At 45.4% G+C, this 22,901-nt stretch overlaps 2 pseudogenes across 2 annotated transcripts in view; both read right to left on the reverse strand.

Annotated features, from left to right (window-relative positions):
- LOC310824122 (cytochrome P450 3A27-like) overlaps positions 1-2,697 on the reverse strand; it is a 91,796-nt pseudogene extending 89,099 nt beyond the window's left edge. Inside the window, exon 1 of the transcript in view lies at positions 2,658-2,697. The product of the transcript in view is annotated as a cytochrome P450 3A27-like (transcript). The remainder of the gene's footprint in view (positions 1-2,657) is intronic.
- A 210-nt stretch (positions 2,698-2,907) lies between these two features.
- Positions 2,908-22,050, reverse strand: LOC310824123 (cytochrome P450 3A27-like; annotated as a pseudogene). The gene is made up of 9 exons: positions 22,037-22,050; positions 19,568-19,667; positions 19,321-19,434; positions 18,735-18,823; positions 18,483-18,624; positions 17,504-17,656; positions 14,649-14,864; positions 14,283-14,445; positions 2,908-3,039 (listed from the first exon to the last, which is right to left on the reverse strand). The product of its transcript is annotated as a cytochrome P450 3A27-like (transcript).
- Positions 22,051-22,901: the final 851 nt, after the last annotated feature.

The raw sequence follows: 22,901 nt of genomic DNA on the forward strand, positions 1-22,901 counted from the left end.
CTAGCTCAGAGAGTTAACAGGTGCTCAGAAGGTGAAAATCGTCGTTGAATGTCGAGCTGAACCGTAGGATTCTATCAGAGACAATCTAACGCCCCGTGAGAATCATAGGCTGAGGTGTAGCCAGCTACAACAACACAACTACAGTACACTTCAGACAGTCAGAGAGTGAAGAGTGGAAAGGATGAAATGGTGCGCTTGGAGCATCTCTTTATTGGGACAGGTGATGGGCGTTGCTATCACTTGCAAGTGTGTACAAGGCGTGATTCTGTGAATCAAGATGTAAATACAGTGCTCTCGGAAAGTATTCAGACCCTTTAACTTTTTCCACATTTTGTGATGTTACAGCCTTATTCTAAAATGGATTCAACATTTTTTTTTCCTCATCAATCTACACACAATACCCCATGATGACAAAGTGAAAACAGGTTTTTAGAAATTGTTGCTAATTTATTCAAAATAAAAAACTGAAATATCACCTTTACATAAGTATTCAGACCCTTTACTCAGTTCTTTGTTGAAGCACCTTTGTCATTATTGCGTATTGTGTGTAGATTAATGATTAGATTAATAATTTAATCTATTTTAAAATAAGGCTGTAACATAACATAATGCGGAAAAAGTGAAGGGGTCTGAATACTTTCAGAATGCACTGTATGTGTCTGTTATAGTCCCATTGTGTGATTGGTGTGTGTACTGATTTCTGGCACAGGCCTTAACTGATCCAACAAGTTCACCAATCATCAATGGTTTGATATGAAGTTGATGGATTTTAATGTTACATGCTACACCAGTGCGTGTGTAAAGTGTTGACATTGCGCGGCTGCTGTAGCAGCAACGCAAAATGATTCTTGGAGTGCTTGGAAATGGTATCAATGCTTTTTGGACGCTTAAAAACATATTCAATTAGTTTCATAGTATGGTAAAGTAATAGAAACCTTGATAATAGAAATACATACAATAGTGGTACCTGTATGAAAAACAAAGTGATTGTCCTCGTTTATATTTGGAGGTAGAGGACAAACCCCAACTCTAACATATTCAGACTTGACAAGACTCTCAACATATGTAGAGAATCCATAAATTAGAAGTTCCTTGCAGAAACAGACTGGGAGGGCTATTTATTCTGCATCCACACGTGCAACTGGTCACGTTTCTGGTGTAAGAGTAAATACTGCCATCTAGGGTTTAGAGATGGTTAACAGGAAATGGATACATTATTTTACGGATGTTCTTTAGGCCTACGTTTGAGTAATTTAGCAGAAGCTCTTATCCAGAGCGACTTAAAATAAATAGCTACATTCATCTTCAGCTACATACATCACGGTCATCACAAGTAAGACTTTCTATAATAATAAATGCCACAAGCAGTCACAGTGGTAGAGAAAGGAAGTCAATTTAATTTAATGTTCAACTTAATTTATTGAACTTAAGACAACTATATAAATTGATTTGCTATGTATCCCTAAATAGCGGCCAATTGTGTTGAGGTTTCCAGGCTAACGGTGTCGGCATGTGCAGTCCCCTGTCTTATCTCTGCACCCCCACACGCTCTCAGCCAGGGCCACATCAACAAGGCTTTTGACAGAAAGGCTCGTCCCCTGGTTTGCCTGATTGTGTACCAGCTGAGCCATCAGAGAACATGAGGGTTGGGGCATATCTGCATATCTGGAGCCATAGTTCATCTGAAATTAAAAAAGTAACATCAGAGGGGAGTGCAAGGTGAGACAAGAATTGGACAAATTCAACTGAGAGTTGAAGGTCATGGACTAAATGCTATAGTAAAACTAGCAACAATCACCTTCATCTACTTAGTCTATAGGTTCTCTACCATCTCTCTAATCGTCACCATGCTCACCTTCTTCAATGTCTCCCTCTCCTGTTCTAGCTTCTCTTTTTCCAGACTCTGTTTCGCTCTTTCTTCAGCCACCATCACCAGGGCCTCTCTCCTCTTGATGGCCTCTATCTCTTTCTCCATCTGTTTCTTATCCTTTTTAAATGTCTCCTTCTCCTTCCACATCTTGAGCATTTCTCGCTCCACATCCTGCCCGTCTCTTTTGATTTTCATCCACTCCTTCTTTATTATTTGCAACTCTTCTCCGACCTTCTCTGTCTTTCTAAGCATCTCCATTGAGGTCTCTTTTTCCTGCTCTAGCTTCTCCTTTTCCTGGCTCAGTTTAAGTCTTTCTTCGGCCTCCATCACCAGGGCCTCTCTCCTCTTGACTGCCACCATATTTTTCTCCATCTCTTTCTCCATCTGTTTCTTGGCCTTGAGAAATGTCTCCTTCTCCTTCCACATCCTGAGCATTTCTTGCTCCACCTTCTGTCCGTCTCTTTGGATTTTCACGCTCTCCTTCCTCATCATATTTAACTCTGCCTCTGCCTTCTCAGCCTTTCTAAGTATCTCCTTTGAGGACTCCTTCTCTTTCTCAATCTCCATCATGAGGATCTTGATCCCACTGTCCATCTCCTCCCTCTCCCTATTGAACTCATTCCTATCCTCCTGCAGTCTTTCTGCCTTTCTGGCCAGGATCTCCTCCTCCCTCTGCCTAACTTTTTGGTCCCTTCTCTTTTGTTTCTCATATTCCTCTATCTTTTTCTCAAACTCTGCCTTCTCTGTCTTAATCCTCAATACTCATATATAGTTCGTTACTCCATACGACAGAATGCTGGGGCCAGGTCCCCTTTACTAATGTCCATCTGAGCATAAGGGCTTTCATCATTACCATCTCGATTTCGGCGGAGTTGGGTTTGTATTGGCTAATTAGCAGTTCGAGGGCTGTGACAAGCCTCTCTCCCCCTTCCTTGTCGGGGTTCGGGAGTGCTGCCGCCACCTCTCTCAGATCGGCGGGCGTCCAGGGGCGATACACCAGGACGGTATTTGGCTGACCGTCCACCCCGGCTTGTGGATTAGTCACCTCCACCATGGGGAAAGAGCCCTGGCTGTCCGGGTCGCGGTGGTGCTGTCTCGTTCTCGAAGATATAGGCGAGGTCAACGCTGGGTTCGGGCGAGCCGTATCTGCCCGTGGTGCTGTCAGGGGTCTGTAGGGTGGAGGACGGACAGAGGAGCAGTCGAGATCCGCATCAACCTGTTCGGACAAGAATACTATAGGACACTGGTTAGAAAGCCCTGGCCTATCTGACTCCACTAGTGGTTCCTTTCCTGATTCAACTGACTTTACCTTCTCTAATTCGACTTGTTTTACCTTCTTAAGCTGTTCAGCCTGTTCTTGTTGTAACTGTCTAATTGCCCCCTCCGTTTTCCATGCACAAAACGCCTTCCAATCTACTCGGCGTGACCCTTTTTGTAACTTCTTAATTTTACCTGTAGCATAATTTTCAAGCCTGTCTTCTAGCATGTTAATCTGTCGTTGGCTAAAGCTACCGTTCAATGGAAAACCCAAAATCTCCCACATAGGCAATTGTTCACATGTCCATCGACCATATTTTTCAATCATTATCTTAGCGCATCCCCCCGTGCTCAAAGGCAGCGGGTTGGCTTTACTGGCCGCTTCCCCCATTACCAATTAGTGTAGCAACTTTTTCAGGTATTTTAAAAAGGTTAAGTGTCGTCAACAACAATAGGTGAGTTCCTTACCTTTTATTCACGTCTCCACACCGGTCTTTACGCGTTTCATAAAAATTCTAACTATTAGGTATACCAAAAATAATTATAATAGAAAATATATATATATTCATATATGTGTGCCTTCCACACGTTGAGTGTCCCCGACACCTCTTCTCGAAGTGTCAATCAGCCCGTCGGCTCTTAGCAACAAGTTTAAACACAAAACAAACTGCAGACCTATTTCCAAAATAGGATTTTCAACAGTATTTTACAACTGCAGACCTATTACTAAAATAGGATTTTCAACAATACACCCACACCAAATAGGATTTACAACTGCAGACCTATTACCAAAATAGGATTTACACTGAATATCAGCGACCCAGCACCTAGCTGGGGTTTTTGCTAGCACCTCTCTCTCTTCTTTTTTTTTTTTTTTTTTTTTTTTTTTACAAATATTGTGGTCTTACCTCTTCCGAGCTCAACGTCTTTTCGGACTCGCCGTGCCTGAAAACGCCGCCTCTCTCCTTTCAGGCGCCTTTTCTCTCAACCTTTGCGTTCTGAACTTTCAAAGGGAGGATTTCGGCTCCAGGAATATATCCTGACCGTATACGAGTTGACCTTCTTGGCAGAGAGACGACGAAGTCAGGGCAGGCGATCCCGGACGAGCCCCCAAATTGTGGTGGAAGTCTAGGATTTACCACTCTGTACTTTAGCTCTTCGGAGGTAAGAATCAAGAAACAAGTCCTGAGTAGCCACAATATCTGAGTCCGGTATTTATTGCTTGCAAACAAGAGACAAGAGCGTAACAGCAGCCCAGCGTAGAACCGGGGTTCGTTCAGCACAAGTCTGAAGAGACAATGATCAGGTTTGTCTTTTATACAGTTTGAACATATTGCCAGGCGCCTACAAGGCTATCGGCTGATGGCCTTGTGCTTACGTGAGAAAAGGCGGGAGAGAATGAACAATGGGGAGACGTTCTTATTGATTAATCGCCGTTCAACATTTCACACCTATCGACAGGATGCGCCTGTCCCCCCACTATTGCTCTCTCCTACCACTCCCTCAGAGATCACCGCTGTTCATATGGTAAATCATACAGTGCTTCTCAGAACAATGGCTATAGAACTTTAGAGGAGTGGCAAGAGAAAATGTCATCACAGTAGTTACACAAGTTGTATCAGTCATATGAAAGTGTATAACCTGAAAATAGTTCTATGAATGTATTTTCCATAACAACCTCCATTGTTTTTATGCACCTACAGTAGATAGAACACAAACAAAAATGATTGAAATAATCTCCACACACCCATACTATAATGCAACAGGAATGTCAGAAAGATTCCCCAAATGAGAAAGGGATAACAATCTTTGAGTTTGCCCTACTGAATCAGTCAACAAATACCAGTACACCGATTGGCAGCAAAGAAATGTTATTATCTATAATGTGCGTTCGGCTGGCGTCATAATGGGTTTGGAATGACTATCATGGTAATTCACTGCCTAACAACTCTTATCAGCGTTCGATGCAATGGTTCGAAGTGACTTGGTCCTGTCAGAGGCCTATGTTAGAGTCAGCAAAAGCTTCCAGTATGGGTTGGCTGGCTATGTTTGTTGACACGCCTTGAAATATAGCCTACAATTGTGGCCAACAGGTCAAATATCAGTGGCCATATAATGGGCACATTTTATTAACTGGAATCGGCCTGGTACAGGTAGGAGCATATAGGCTAATAAGCAGAAGACCTCGGCAAAATTAAAATAGCCCTAATTCAATTCATGCATTTAGGTCTCTCATAATAATAATAAAAAATATATTTTATTTGGAATGTGTTTTTCATTTGTAGCCGACAATTTCAAATCCTGTGCAGTTGAGTGCAATAGACACACAAACAAAAACACAAACAAAACACTAACAACAAGAGGACAGGACCTAAAGGAAGGCCTTTCTAAAGATGTGAGTTTTTAGGCATATAGAAATATCCAACGCTGAATTCGACTTAATGGGAATATCATCTCCTAGTGACAGATATCTCTCAGTGACATTTTTACGCGTCCCTTGTCCAAATGCTGTAAAGGTAGTCGGCCTATGCCGTCTCAAGTATTTACAAATACAAGTGTTATAAAACTATACTATATGTCAACTAAACTACATCTCTGGCCTACATTAGCCTACCTCAGTCAGTAGGCTGTGTATAAGCGCCGAATCTTCCGGTTATAATCTCTTTATATCTCACTCTGGTAATACTGATTGCACAGGTTCAGGTTGCGTCTTAGCTCGTTATGCCACTAAACTAAAAGTTCAAGAACTTTGTGTATTATTGCAGAACATTCTCAATTCTGTGTACATATCAATGTCATAATGATACCAATAGCAACGCATTTTGGGTGGAATCCTAACTCCAAATCCGCGCGCGTAAATCTTGCATTCATGTCAATGGGAAATTGATTCGATTTTCACGCGGATCTCGAGTTAGGATTCCACTGCAATACACATTTAAGTTTAAGTTCATTTGAATTTATAGTGCATTTTACCCACAATATACGGCTTACACAAAAGTAGCCTACAAGACAAATACAACATTTGAAAAAACATATTGCATAGAATCAAATTTGGGGATATACAGGTTTTTTTTCTTTATAAAGTACATTACAAACATAAAGTCTCATAAAGTACATTACAAATACGAAACAATTATTAGTCCTATTTTTTATTAGTAATAATAATAAGTCTTTTATATTTAATACAAAATAGATTAAATGGTGAAATTGGTGTGTATAAATATAATAAACTTGACTCATAATTCGTATAGTGCTGTTTTTGGAGTAATTACTAATTACTAGTAATTACTAGTGTGTGCGGACTGCGCTCTCTGTCCCGTCTTTCTGCTGTGGGGCAGCGGAGCACTCTGCCCCATCGTTGCGAGGGGAACAACGTGAGCGTGATTGGCGTAAGCAGGGAAAACCTCACGCAAATTATATTGGGTATGAATTCTGCCTAGCAACAGGTGGCGAAAAACTATTAAACGCTAATGTCGTTAACGTGGTCTGACATGACAGGAAATAATCACAAAGCAATTCAGTTCATCTACTGTACGTCTATCGCTAATGCTAGCTAGCTAAAGTTTTCACAATGAATCGTGTAGATTATTTGTTGACCATGCGGTTCAGTACATTGCCTTTGGAAGAGAAGTTGGAGATAAAACGTTTAGGGCCAACAGGAATGGTTTGACAAAAAGAGATGGCTAACCGCTACCACCTCGAAACATGCGCTGTTCTGTTTCCCATGTATGATTTTTGGCGGAGACTATTTGGGCATCGGCTGGATTCAAAGACATTATACATCTGTCAGAACAGAACAGACACCAGCGACTGAACGGCCTTGACATGCTTTCCATTGAAAATGCATTGATCCAGGGACAGATGGATTTCAACAGTAAAGTCATTGAGAGGTTTGCTGAAGCAACGAACCGCCGCGCTACTTTCCTATTCATTGAGCGGGTCTGTTTGGACATGTATGACAAATGGACAATGCGCCGTTCACTGTAGACTATATTGCTTTTGTTTTGTAGTCATTTTAAACGTTATACTACCTGTGATATAAAGTGGAGGACTAAATGTTACGTATAGGCCTAATATCTAGACAGTTGATGGGCACACTTGTTACTTGTCGCTTTCAGAACCCTGGACTGGGCTCCGGCTGTATATTCATATAGTTCCGTTAATTAGCCTAGCCTACTTTCCGTGATTTAATGTGACTTTTGTAGTGTGTTATAGCCTCTGCACTGATGCTATTTATTTCACATTTAAAATAATACAATTGATAAAACCTGATTAACCTTTCCTACAAGTTAACGATGTGCCGAATGCTTGTATTTTGATTAAACATGCAAGTTATTGAAGACACGTGTCTGTCTCATCTTTTTACTTTGTTGCAGTATAGGCGTTCTGTGTCGCGCTGAAGCGTATGAAGTGTATTCAGTTATGGGGTTTACTGTACATACTTTTTCTCTGCACTGTTCCTGCTGCAGAGGATGAGTAAACGATTTTCCCATGTTGTTTTTTGGTTGTGGTCTGTGTTTATACATTTAGGCTATTAGTTGTATCCTACTTTTCAGTTTTACAAGTCAAATCTTATGACAGATGAGATGGCACTTCAACCGATAAAATGCAGGTACATTTTGACTACTGCTGCACTACGATACCCATAGATAGACCCAATACATTGGTAACTGCACTACTTATACAGCTCATATACTGCTTATACTGTTCATACTGCATTCTATATTTATTCTGCTTATAATGTTACTGTTAATACATATATTGCTTATACTGCACTACTTATACTGCTCATATACTGCTTATACTGCTCATATACTGCTTATACTGCACTACTTATACTACTCATATATTGCTTATACTGCTCTACCTGTATATATTGTTCACATTGCACTTTTCTGCTTTTTTGCACTTCTGGTTAGACGCTAACTGCATTTCGTTGTCTCTGTACTTGTACTCTGCACAATGACAATAAAGTTGAATCTAATCTAACACCTATTTATTGTCATGTTTTGATGGCATGTTGTTCATTCTCATGTTATGATTTAGTTTGTGATTATACACACGTTTTTAGCGGGATGATAGCTACCAGACGAGTACAAAACATACACAAGTCACATGCAAATCCCTGCACTGCAGACGACAGACAACAACTGTCTCTGTACAACGAGTCCTGGACCTCCACTAATAGACAGATACAAAGAGAGCAGCATACAGTAGCAGCAGAGCCCAGAGGCGAGGCGAGGCAAGGCAAGGCAAGGCAAGTTTATTTATATAGCACATTTCATACACAGAGGCAATTCAAAGTGCTTTACGTAAAATAGATAAAAAGGAAAGAGCATGAAAGAAAAATTAGAATAAAAACGCATAAAAGACATAAAAAAAGAATAAAAGTCACAGTGCATTTTAGGGTCACAGTGCAATTATTAGCGCCAATTTAGTTTCAATTTAAGGCAAAAGCGAAGCCCTTTTTTTTTTTAAGCCCATTTTTGAAAGTAGCCAGTGTTGGGGCTGATCCTAGATCTATGTGTAACATAATAACTGAGAGACCTGCAGCAGGGCAGGTCCTCATCACTGGCTGTCTGCTTTGAGCTGGTTGTCGTTGGACTCCTGGCAGCGGGACAGCAGCTTGAGTTTGATGGGCCGTATGGGCATCAGAGTGTTCTGTAGGTCCATCTCAATGGGGATCTGGTGAGAGTTGACACACAGTTAAAGTATGAAGGAACGAGTAAAACAGATGTCAGCGTTACACTATGAATGTTACCTAATACAGTGTCACTGTTACGTTCGGGTAGCATTGCACTATAAATTCAAATAAACTCAAACTCCTGGACAACCTCTCTTGGGTCGACATTGTAGCAATGTCCGTTTGTACACAGAGGCAGACGCAGTATGGAGGTAAGGGATTTTCTCCCGTTTATTTTAACAGAGGGGTTTGCTGGCTCGGCTCGGCTTTCCAGCCTCGTTCAATGTCTTTTGGCCCTTTGGTCCTGTGCTCGGCTCGGCTCTCCTCCGCTCTCGCCGTCCGCTTCTCCAGCCTAGCTCCCTTACTGAAATGGCAGAAGCACACCCATCTTAAACATTCGCCGGCGAGACTTAATTCGCAGCAGGTGTGCAACAAAAGTCTCGCCGACACAACCCCGGCCACGGTCCTGTAGCTCCCTCTACAGGCCGAACGCTGCATGTCCCCCCACATACCCCCACCGCCCGACACAGGCCGGGGACCCGACGGCCGACGACCTACTCCCCCCCCCCTGCCCGGGAGAGGAAGTCTGCCACGACCATCTGCGCCCCCGGTCTGTGCACGACGGAAAAGTTGAAGGGCTGCAACGCGAGGTACCACCGGGTGATCCTCGCGTTTACATCCTTCATGCGGTGGAGCCACTGGAGGGGGGCATGGTCGGAGTAGAGGGTGAAGGCGCGACCCAGCAGGTAGTAGCGGAGGGTGCCGACCGCCCACTTGATGGCCAGGCACTCCTTCTCCACGGTGCTGTACCGGCCCTCCCTCTCCGACAGCTTACGGCTCAGGTACAGCACCGGCCGGTCGGCCCCCTCCACGCGCTGGGTCAGCACTGCTCCCAGCCCTCTATCCGACGCGTCCGTCTGTAGGGAGAAAGGGAGGTTAAAATCAGGCGCATACAGGACCGTTTCTCCACAAAGAGCCCCCTTAAGGGCCTCGAACGACCCCTGGCACTGGCCCGACCATTGGACCGGATCCGGGGCCCCCTTCCGGGTGAGGTCCGTCAAGGGACTGGCCAGCTCTGAAAACCCCGGTACGAACTGGCGGTAATATCCCGCCAGCCCCAGGAAGGCCCTCACCTCCTTCTTTGTCTTGGGCCGGGGAGAGGCGGCGATAGCCGCAGTCTTTTCAATCTGCGGTCGCACCTCCCCCCGTCCCAAGTGGTACCCCAGATACCGGATCTCCCTCCGCCCGATCACGCACTTTTTCGGGTTGGCCGTTAGCCCCGCCTGCCTCAGGGACCGCAGAACAGCAGCCACCCTCCGCACATGCTGCGGCCAGGTGTCACTGTGGACGACAATGTCGTCTAGGTAGGCCGCAGCATAGGCGGCGTGCGGCCGCAGAATACGGTCCATGAGGCGCTGAAAAGTGGCTGGGGCTCCGAACAACCCGAAAGGGAGCACGGTGAACTGGAATAACCCGAGCGGAGTGGAGAATGCCGTTTTCTCCCGGGACACCGGCGAGAGTGGAATCTGCCAGTATCCCTTCGTGCAATCCAATGTCGTGAAGTACCTGGCCGTACCAAGCCGGTCCAAGAGCTCGTCGACCCGGGGCATCGGATAGGCATCGAACTTGGAGACCGCATTAACCCGTCTATAATCCACACAGAACCGTATAGTCCCATCTGGCTTGTTGACAAGCACGATGGGGCTACACCAATCACTGCGGGACTCCTCGACCACACCCAGCTCCAGCATGGCTTCCAACTCCCGGCACACAACGTCTCGTTTGTGCACCGGCAACCTATAGGGACGCGTGCGCACCGTTAAACCCGGCTGCGTTTCTATATGGTGGTCGATGAGCGTAGTCCGACCGGGCAGGGGAGAGAACACGTCGGCGAACTTAAGCTGCAAATCTGCAACGTCCGCGGCCTGGCTAGCAGAGAGATGGGTATCAATATCGACCGGAGTGCTACCTTTCGATTTTGGGACTTCCGGACCGAACTCCTCTCTCTCTGGAACTATCGTAGCCAGAGCAACAGTGACCACGTCGTTCCATTTTTTTAGGAGATTGACGTGATACACCTGCAAGCTATCCCCCCGGTCCGAGCGTATAACCTCATAATCCACGTCCCCCATGCGACGTGTGACCACAAACGGCCCTTGCCACTTCGCGAGTAATTTCGTGCTGGAGGTGGGTAACAGTACGAGCACCTTGTCTCCCGGTGTAAACTCTCGTAGGGTAGCCCCCCTGTCATACAGGCGTTTCTGACGCTCCTGGGCTTGCAGCAAATGCTCACGTGAGATAGCCCCTAGGGCGTGGAGCTTTGTGCGCAAGTCGAGGACGTACTGGATCTCATTCTTACTGTCGCTAGACCCTTCCTCCCAATTTTCTTTAAACAGGTCTAGGACACCCCGGGGCTTACGGCCGTAGAGTAATTCAAACGGGGAAAACCCGGTGGAAGCTTGGGGAACTTCCCGCACCGCAAACAACAGGGGATCTAGCCATTTATGCCAATTCCGACTATCCTCGTGGACAAACTTCCGGATCATTGACTTCAAGGTCCGATTGAACCGCTCACAAAGGCCGTCCGTGGCCGGGTGGTAAACACTGGTTCGAATCGCCTTGATGTTCAGCAAGCCATACAGTTCCTTGAGGGTGCGTGACATAAAATCAGTGCCCTGATCGGTGAGAATCTCTTTCGGGATTCCCACGCGGGAGATGACTTGAAACAATGCTTGCGCTACACTCCTGGCAGAGGTATTGCGCAGAGGTATTGCCTCGGGGTATCGGGTGGCGTAATCTATCAAGAACAACACAAATCGATAACCCTGTGTGCTCCGCTCAAATGGCCCGATAATATCCATCGCAATGCGGTCGAAGGGGTTCTCGACCAATGGTAAGGGCCGCAAGGGGGCCCGTGGGATGGCCGGGGGATTTACTAGCTGACATTCCCGACAGGATGCGCACCACCTACGCACCTCTGCCCGAATCCCCGGCCAATAAAATCGAGCCATTATACGGTGCAGTGTTTTGTCATACCCTAGATGGCCCGCCATGGGGTTGAAATGAGCCGCCTGGAAGACCATTTCGCGGCGGCTGCGGGGAACCAGCAACTGGGTTACCTCCTCCTGACTATGTGAGTCACGACTTACTCGGTATAACCTGTCGCTGATAATCGCGAAATAGGGGTGGGCGCGCACTGTGTCTGGCCGTATCAAAGTACCATCAATTGCTATCACTTGGTCAAAGGCTGATCTGAGGGTCTCATCACGAGACTGCTCGAGGGGGAAGTCGCCTAGCAGCGGATAGTTCGGCGAGGAAGTCTCGGGGTGAGGCGCCCCCGCCGGCTCCGGCTCCCCGGCAGTGTCGCGAGGCGCCGCCTCGGCACAGAGCACATTACACGCCACACACCTCCCTAGCTGTCGTGCACGCATCCCGGTAGCCCTCTTTACCGCTTGAGGAAACCCCTCCCAATCCACACCTAGAATCAGGGGATGCGTGAGGCGTGGGCTAACCGCCGCCTGTACCCTATGGTTTCTCCCCTCAAAATGAATTTCGATAGCGACCAGCGGATATTCGTGAATGTCCCCATGCACACACCTCACCCGCACCCTCGATGCCTTCAACAGTGCCCCCGGTCGAACCAGGCGCTCCTGGATCATGGACTGCATACAGCCCGAATCCAAGAACGCCTGGTGCGTATCACGTTGTATCCTTACCGGAATACGATACGCCGCTCCTGGTCCGGGGGGAGGGCCCGGTATGTCGCCGATGCGGACGACCTGCCCCACGTCCATCGCCCGACACTCGGCCTGCACGTGGCCCGGCCGTCCGCACCGCCAACACACCCCCCCTGTCGCTCGCGGTTCTCTCTGCGGGGCCGGGGCTGGTTCCGGATCGGCGCGCTCCTGCCATCTCGTTCTCGGGGCGGGCGCCGGCCTCCCTCCTTCTGCTCCCCCGGCTCCTCCTGGGCGTTGTCCCCCCCCCCCTTGCCGCGGGGCCGGGGTTGGTCGTTGTGGCCCTCGCGGTGGGAGGGAGAGATGGTCCTCCGCCAGACCCACGGCGGTCTTTAGGTCCTGGGGGCGGTGGTACTGGACCCAGGCGGCGGTGCGGGCCGGGAGCCCCGCGAGGAACTGCTCCAATACCACCCGGTTCCCGACCTCCACCGCCGAGTTGTTCTCGGGGTCCAGCCACCGCCATGCGCTGTCCCCCAGCCGCTGGGCGAAGGCGAAGGGCCGGCACCCCTCCTCCATGGTCATGGCCCGGAACCGGCGTCGGTGTTCCTCCGGTGTCAGGCCCAGGCGGTCCCGAATCGCCCGGGCCAGGGACGGGTAATCCCGTTGGGCGGCCGCCGGCAAACTGTGGGCCGCGAGCTGCGCCTCCCCTGACAGGAGGGGCAGCAGATGGTAGGCCCACTCTCGGTCCGGCCACCCCGAGATCCTCGCCGTCCCCTCGAACACCGCGAGGAACGCCTCTGGGTCGTCCAGGTCCCCCATCTTCTGCAGCTGGACCTTAGGGGGACCTGGTGCCGCTCCGGTCCCCGGCGCCAGCCCGCCGGCCCCGCCCGCGAGCCTCGCCGCCGTCAGCTCCGTTAGGGTCGCCTGCTGGGTCTGCTGTAGGGCTGTCTGTTGCTCTAACACGAGCGTTATCCTCGCGATTGCCGCTGCTAGCGCGTCCATCTAGTCCTCTGTGTCCCAGGTTGGGCGCCAATGTAGCAATGTCCGTTTGTACACAGAGGCAGACGCAGTATGGAGGTAAGGGATTTTCTCCCGTTTATTTTAACAGAGGGGTTTGCTGGCTCGGCTCGGCTTTCCAGCCTCGTTCAATGTCTTTTGGCCCTTTGGTCCTGTGCTCGGCTCGGCTCTCCTCCGCTCTCGCCGTCCGCTTCTCCAGCCTAGCTCCCTTACTGAAATGGCAGAAGCACACCCATCTTAAACATTCGCCGGCGAGACTTAATTCGCAGCAGGTGTGCAACAAAAGTCTCGCCGACACAACCCCGGCCACGGTCCTGTAGCTCCCTCTACAGGCCGAACGCTGCATGTCCCCCCACAGACATACATTAAAATGGCCCAATGAAGTCTCGAGGGAGTTTTGCAGAAATACAAATAGCTTTTTTTTAAATCTCACACTTCCATCATTTAGTAGGTAGCCTATACTGAGGATGATTGGCGCCTAGTACTGAAAAATGCAATCTGGGAAATTAAATGGGGAGTACATACTCATGCAGTACGCAAGTACAGAATTGTAGTATGGGGGTTCAAACCCGGGTCTCCCATGTGGAAGACACAAACGCTACTATTAAGCCAAGAGGACATCCTCAAGGTCTGAGGGCGACACTTCAGTTTACATGTCTCAGGCAGGGCTACCACATCACGCGAGTGTGATTCCAAAATCACCTCTGCTACATATAGAAACGCAACAAAGTCATAGGTACAAAATTATATTTACAATCATTGTATCATTATTTTGTCTCACCTCTGTCTCTTTGCAGACGGTGAAGTTGAACCTCTGTAGAATCTCCACCATCGCCAGTTTCAACAATACCAGAGCGAATCGCATCCCGATACAGTTCCGTGGGCCCAACCCGAACGGCATGTAGGTGTATGGGTCGATGCTCTCCTTGTTCTCCTTACTGAACCTACACACGGAGAGTTCAGAGGAGGAGGGGTTAAAGAACATATCAATTAAATCACAGTAATATGATGGTTATACATGGTTGAAGAAACCTGTTTGTGTTTGGTTGTCGCATTTAGGTTTGTTTTATGGTTGTTTGTGGAACACTGCTCTTATCGTTGCTGTTGTGATTGATATTGTGGTTGTGGTTAAGATGTGGCCCATTACCTCTCTGGTTTGAACTCCTCTGGGTCTTCCCACACATCGGGGTCACGGTGCAAGGTCCAGATGGGTATCATGACAACCATACCCTTGGGGATGGTGATGCCGCTGATCTCAACAGATTTCTTGGCGACTCTTTCAAGTCGATGGGGTACAACCTGAGAGACTCGTTGATCACGCTGTCTAGATAGTCTGCGTCAGAGCCTCGTACTGGAGAGGAGCCTGCACAGGGATATTACACTCACATGAGCACTAGTGATTGGTCGTTCACGTAGCCGTAGCCCAGAACTAACTCTTTTTCGTCGCAAATCTGAAGAGCTGTTAGTTTTTTGTGTTCTTTTTTTGGGAAATGAACACAGTACTGTACTTATTCTAATCTGCATAGCCTAATTTCATGACACCAATGATAGATGTACACAAGGATCAATCAGAAGTCAAAATGCCACTAAACTGCGCTGCTTTTAGTGGATTGACTGCTTGGAATACTGAATGTGCTATAGTCTATTATTTCCTATCCCAGTCGACAGACTACAAGAAAACTGTCAGGTGGTTCAAATGTGAATAACTTGGTATCCATTCCATTAACTGTGGCCGGGCAGCACCGAACAGCCCAGAGAACATTACCATGGTGCTTTTGAATATTAGGTCCCTATCTGGCAAAACCTTTATTGATCTTATCTCAGAGCGAAAGCTGCACTGTAATGTTTTTATCTGAAACCTGGCTAAACATGAATGCATGTCAGTCTATTAGAAGTGGGGAAAAAATATATTTTCACTCTATTATTTATCTAGCCATGTCGCTGAGCAGATGAGAATTTCATGATGAATATGAATATGAATAGTACACCATCAACAGCTTCCTTCTGTGATAATGATTTAGTAACCAGCTTCAACACCAAACTAAGGGCAACTATCGACTCTGTAGCACCAGTCAAACTGAAAAAGGCTGTGGCCAAATTTAAAAGAATTTGCAGAAAGTCTGAGCTGACAAAAACTGCAGGTCCACCGTGACATTCTTCGAGAGCATCTTTCTGCTTTTAATAAGGCAATAAAAAAACGCCAAGACGGGATCATTTCTCAAAATTGATAATGAATCATAACAACTCAAACAGTGCTCTTTTCAACGACTGACAGCCTTATAAATCCCGCCCACAAGACACCTGGTGATCTGCTCTCCACCTACAAATGTGAGGAATTTGCAACATACTTCTGAGATAAGAGAACCAATATTAGGTGAGGAGGATCACTCAGGCAAGACCTGAAGATGTGTTTGATGACTTGTTACCCCACCTTCCACCACATGGAAGCACTATGAACTCTTTTGCAGTGGTCATACAGAAATGCTCAGCAAAGTGGGGGTCTGTTCATCTGCACCTAAAACTACCATGGTGAAACCCCTCCTGAAGAAAAGTAACTTAGACACTTCAGTCCTTAGCGATTTTAGGCCAATCTCCAACCTTCCCTTTTTAAGCAAAAAAAAAATTATTCTTGAAAAAAAGGTGTTCAAACTGTTAAATAATCTCCTTATTCCCAACTGTACCTTTGACATGTTCCAATCTGGCTTTTGTGCCGATCATAGCACTGAGATAGCACTATGTTGTTAAGTTATTAACTAGGTTCTTAATGACCTTAGAATTAATTAATTAATGCTGATGCCAAAATGCTCTTTGTCCTTGTCCTGGTCAAACTGTCTGCACACTTAAAGACACTACTTACAGTAACACTAAGCACCAGGCAAAAAAACAAGGTGTTACCATTGACTCAGATCTTAATTTTGAAACCCATATCAAGAATGTGACTAAAACATATTTGTATCACTTAAAGAAGAGTAAGTAAGTTTGCCGGAAATCTGCCATCGTGGAGAAATTCTGTCTGAAGTTGTCCAAACAACAACATCCTCCCTAATAATAATATATCCCCCCGAAATGAACTTGCAGTGTTGGACATTAGCTGTTGTGTTTCTGCATGCGCACACGATTGGGAGAGGCAGCCACCAGAGAAAAGTCAGTCTACTCCCCTAGAACACCCCTGGCACTCACAACATGTTTATATGCAAACCGAATGTCAGGTAGGACACTGCATTTTAAAAAGCGTGTTTTCCGAACCAAAACAGCGTTCGTAAATGAAATATTTATTCATAAGGGATTTATTATAAGGGATCTTGTTCCCTGATCGCTACCGATTAAAGGTAGTCATTACAACCGTTAGGAAGCTTTTATAAAGCTTGAATATTACATGGACCTTTACAGAACACAGCTGTAAAGGTGCAACCTTTCCTCTCGCAGGCTGACACTGAGAGACGAATGCATGCTTGTATTACTAGCAGCCTTGATTACTGTAACACTCTCCTGTCTGGTCGACCAAAGAAAGCTCTTGGCAAATGATACAAAATGCAGCAGCACGAGTCAGATGGAGAGCACATATCACACAAGTCTCTGCACTGATTACCTGTTAGTTTTATAATTTATTTTAAGATAATTGTATTAGTTTAGAAATCACTCTATGGTCATGCACACCACTGCATGTCAGACATGCTTTTAAGGTATATACCCTGTAGATCCCTCAGGTCCTCAGGTACTGGCCTTTTAACTATTCTGAAGATTCCAACAACACCTATCTACTTCCTGTTTCAAATGAATAATACTGGGCAGAAGTCTGCACAGGGATGCTACAGACACATTAGCACACTGCAAAATACTGTCACCTATCTAACCATCTGTAGGAGTCTGCAGTGCACAGCAGTTACACACTCATCAGTACCCTCTAAAACACTGTCACTATCATGTCACTATCACACTGTCACTGTCACTATCACCTGTTCCACATGAATAGTACTATATAGGAGTCTGCAGAGCGGTTACCTTGTTGGGAAACACAGTGTCTATCTCCTCCTGCAGCTTGGTCATGATGTGAGGGTTGGTTGCCAGATTGTAGGCCAGGAAGGACAGAGAGCTACTGGTGGTCTCATAGCCAGCAAAGATGAACATCATTGCCTGGGACAAGATCTCATGGTCACTCAATCCTATGATGATGGGAGAAATGGGGTGGTAGGTGTGTTTGTAGGTATAGGTGTTTGAGGCAGATACTGTATGTGTGTGTGTTAGATGCTAGTATACAGTGTGTGTGTGTGTGTGTGTGTGTGTGTGTGTGTGTGTGTGTGTGTGTGTGTGTGTTTAAGGCAGGCACCTTTACTCTGCTCCTCTCCCTTTGAGTTGCTGTCTTTCTGTGAGTCTATCATCAGCTGCAGGAAATCTACCCGACTCTGGAAGCAGGCTTACGTCAGATCAAAATCACATGAGAACTACCAGATGCTACCAAATCTCTACAATTGTATTACACAATACTGGCTGAAGATCGTATATTTGATCAGTTATATTTACATACCTTCCTGGTGCTAGCCACGCGATTGGACTTGATCTTCTGAAAGACAGCGTAGAAGAAATCTGTGACTGAGGCAGGGAATAGGGATACCTCCATGTTTGCCATAACAGGACCCATGAAGGGGAAGAATGCTGGACGGACAGGAAATGCCACAGTTACAAACAGGAACAGGAAATACCATGATACGTGACTCCAATCCTATTCAATGCACAGCCCTGTCCAGAAAGAACTCCTAGGCTCTATCCCTAGACACTTCTGTATCCAATCCACTCAGATCTCCAAGTGTCCAGCATTTAGGAACTAGAGGTTGGTTCTGGACAGGGCCCATGTGTTTGTCAAATGAGTAGAGCGCAAACCATTGGCAGTGGGGTTTATGTCAGTCTAATCAATGAAATCAATAGCTTCATTTATTAAGCACAAAATGACTGAAAGCTATATGGGGGCAGTTGTACCGACTGTGAGGAACAGTGGGCTGAAGATGTCAAACTTGAGCATTTTCTTGATGTTGGTCACAAAGGGGTAGGAGGGGTTGTGGAGGGAGTCGATGTCAACACTGAATGAAGTGCTGACGACCACATCCATACTGTATGGTCCAAAGAACCTGGAACACAACCACACAATCTCTGACCACCAGAACCACAACCACAAAATTAAAGGGGGAGTTCACTGAAATGACAAATTCACCTTATCGTCTCGGAGATAAATACTCACTCTTTTAGTTCAATGGGCTCATCGTTATCGGTCGTCTTCTTCAGATTGCTGACCAAATTACCAGAGTGCTGCTTCATGATCCCGAACATCTGAGTTGGGAAGGATACATGGAAAAATATCATGATTGATACATGGATTAATATGTGCAAAACATGGGTTAATATCATGTTTGAAACAGGAATTATTTAAATGTTTATATAGCCTGAGAATATACATTCATACAGGATACATTATGTATATAGTCAAGGAATAAGTGACTCCAAAGATGAACTATTATTCTATACTCTGTCATCTGACCATTGAACTTATCGAAGATAAGATCAAATATACTTTATTGTCCCGGATGAAAATTTGTCTTGGATTAATTAATTAAAGTTGCTGCTTCACACAACAACAAACAACAATGAATACACACTATACACATAGTACAAATCACACACACACTCTCTCACACACACACACACACACACACACACACACACACACACACACACACACACACACACGCGTCAGAGTTGTTAGTAATTCATTTATTTGTGTTGTATAAAGGAATGAATGAAGGAGGAGAGGAGAGATGGGACTGTACCTCTTTGATCCGCCCACTGGTGAAGGAGGGAGACAGGACACTGCGGATCCGTCTCCATGCATCATCCTCAGCGATAAACACGGCGTCATACAGAGGCCCGTTGAGATCGAAATTCTAGAAAAATAATAATTATTATATACTGCAAGATTAACCTAATATTAATAATGCTATAATAACAATGATATTATCTATTTAAGGAGCCCTTATGTTTTTTTTCCCATACAACAACTTCAATTTAGCGTATTACCCTCCTGTTAGTGAAAAGGGAGTAGCATTCCTTGATGAGGATGGTTTTGATCATGGCTGTGTCCATGATACACAGGATGGGCTGATGGCCATCATAGATCCTACAGACCAGCAAAAACAAAGATAGTTAGATATACACTCACAGAGCACTTTATGAGGAACACTATACTAATACTGGGTAGGGCCTCCCTTTGCTCTCAAAACAGCCTAAATTCTTCATGGCATTGATTCCACAAGATGTTGGAAACATTCCTTTGAGATTCTAGTCCATGATGACATGATTGCATTACTCAATTCCTGCAGATTTTTCAGGTTCACTTTCAAGATGTGAATCTCCTGTTCTACCACATCCCAAAGGTGTTCTATTGGATTCAGATCCTGGGAAGGCCACTGAAGAACACTGAACTCATTGTCATGTTCATGAAACCAGTTTAAGATGACTTTTGCTTTGTGACATGGTGCATTATCATGCTGGCAGTAGCCATTAGAAGATGGGTCAATTGTGGCCATGAAGGGATGCACATGGTCAGCAACAATACTTAAATAGGCTGTGGCATTCAAGCAAATATACCGTGGATAGAGACAGACAGACCCATCACAGATCCTGCACTCTTAGAAAAAAAGTGCTACCTAGAACCAAAAAGGGTTCTTCTTCCACTGTCCCTTTGAAGAAACCTTTTGGGTTCCATGTAGAACCCTTTCCACAAAAGGTTATACAGTACCGTGCGTAAGTAATGGGACAGTGAAGCATTTTTTCTTCTTTTTGGATTTGAAATAAAAACTTTTTTATTTTTCCCCAACGCGGGAGAATGATGCCCGTGATGGGCCTAACCCAAAACTCAAAGAATATCTCGCTGTCCCTCTCCTTAAATATCATTCCCAACAAAGGACAAGGTGTGAGATACATTACAATAGCAAAGCAATTGACAAATGGTGAAAGCTGAAAAATCTGAAACATAGTCAAAACCTTAGGCTTGCCAAAATCAAGCACTGATGAGCTCAGCAATCGCAAATGGCTGAGGCTTTACTGCAAGATGCAAACCACTAGTTATCCTTAAAAAGGATAGTCAGGTTAGAGTTTGCTAAGAAGTACCTAAAAAGCCTGCAGAGGTGTGGAAAAAAGTCTTGTGGACAGATAAGGTGAATATTATCAGAGTGATTGCTAGAGGAAAGTTTGGAGAAAAAAGGATCTGCCCAAGGTTTACAGCATACCATCTCATCTGTGAAACATGGTGGAGGGGATGCTATGGTTTGGGCATGTATAGCTGCCACTAGAACTTGCTAACTTATCATAATTGATGATGTTACTGCTGACAGCAGCAGCAGAATGTATTCTGAAGTGTACAGAAACATCTTGTCTGGTCGAGTAAAAGCAATGCTTCCAAATTCATTGGATGGCGCTTCATCAAACAGTAAGACAATGACCCAAAACATACTGCCATTGGAGCTAGGGAGATTTTCAGGGCGAAAAAGTGGAAAGTTCTTGACTGGCCATGTCAATCTTTGGATTTAAATCCTATTGAACATGCATTTAATTTTCTGATGGTAAGATTATGGGCAAAAAGACCTCAAAAACTGAAGATGGCTGGCCTGGCAGAATATCACCAGAAAAAATACCCAGCACCTGGTGGGGTCAATGGGTCCCAGACGGTTTGCATACAAAGTAGTGTCGACCAAATACTAAATATGAGTGCATAATTTCGACCATGTATACCAATACTAGACAAAAGAAAAGAAAAGAATCTAGCAAAAGCAAACTATGTTCTGACAGGGTTTGACTCATCTAATACGACATCAGATCTGGATAGGTTCCTTGATTTCCTCTGAAAGGTGACATAGGCATGAAAACATGTACACAACATCAAGAAGAAACCATTGATTAAAGCCAAATCAATTGATAGAGGCATGGCAGAAAATGTGTGTTGTCTCTTTAAAAGAAATGTTAAAAATCTCTTTGTTTTCCCTGAATGAAACAAAGCACAGGTGTTTAAAAGGCCAGCCCCACCCCTGATTACAATGATCCACACGTGGAGACAGCCAAAGCAACATAGATCAATAAGACATCGCACATGTCACACCAGAATGTGTGTTGGCAAGAGTGTGCCCTTATAGCCAGGATCCACTCACCACCTCTCTGGTCACATCTCCCTGATGTTGGTTATGAAGAACTTTATGAATGTAGTTAAATGTATTTAATATTAATTATTGCCTTGGTTTATACTCGCTTCGGAATTGTAGGACTTTTGTACGAGCAAAGTGCTGAATATCTTCTCATAGATACACTGTGCTTAGCATGTACTGCTGAAGATTATGTTAATATTATGTTAAGATTTAAGTAGTCTCGTTCCCAGACACTTCTGCCCAAATGCCCAAAAGGTCTGTTGGACCAATGCGTTAAACTTCATTGGCCTTCATTAAGCCAAGAGCAAGAGCGTCAAAAATGGGGACGGGGCATAGCCATGGGCTTTACCTCGCGTCAATCATCTTCCACAGCACATTCCACACATTTCTGATAAAAAGCTACACCTTGCAGCCGTGTGATTAGCTGAAATCAAATAATAACAAATACTTTAATCAGTAACCACCCTACGGCCAGGTTTGAGTCGTCGTTATTCCAGACTTATATGCGCTGTGAGCAATAGCCTGGGGACGAGGTTAACATTTAGGTAACCTGCGAATAACCTCATGCACTAGAAAATAAAACAAACTTAATTGCTACATGGCCTGTTAATTTCCATGCTCATCTTTGATGTCAAGTTTTTAGGTTGTTTTTTTTATCAGAGGGATATTTGGCTACTTTCAAGTGCCATAATTGCCAATTAAAAATGGGTAGCCTTTTAAAAGGGGCAATCCTTCATATATCCCACAATTCAACACCAATCTGTTCTCTGGAAAAATTAATAAAACATGAAAATATTGGGTTTATGCCCTAACCATTTTTTGTAAATTTGGGGCTAGACACTTCACCCATTTTCATCACATTTACATTTACATTTTTGACATTTAGTAGATGTTTTTATCCAAAGCAACTTACAACAAGTACATTTGTCTCAAGTAAGTGAATCATCTATACATCAGTCATCATAAGTGTGGGGGGACATGCAGCGTTCGGCCTGTAGAGGGAGCTACAGGACCGTGGCCGGGGTTGTGTCGGCGAGACTTTTGTTGCACACCTGCTGCGAATTAAGTCTCGTCGGCGAATGTTTAAGATGTGTGTGCTTCTGCCATTTCGGTAGCTAGGCTGGAAACGGCGAGAAAGGCGAGGAGAGCGGACAGTGGAGAGAGAGAGACGCTCTGACGAGGCTGGAAAGCCAACGAACTCTGATTGAACGATT

The sequence above is a fragment of the Argentina silus genome, assembly GCF_951799395.1.
Source record: "Argentina silus genome assembly, chromosome: Y".
Classification (NCBI taxonomy): domain Eukaryota; kingdom Metazoa; phylum Chordata; class Actinopteri; order Argentiniformes; family Argentinidae; genus Argentina; species Argentina silus.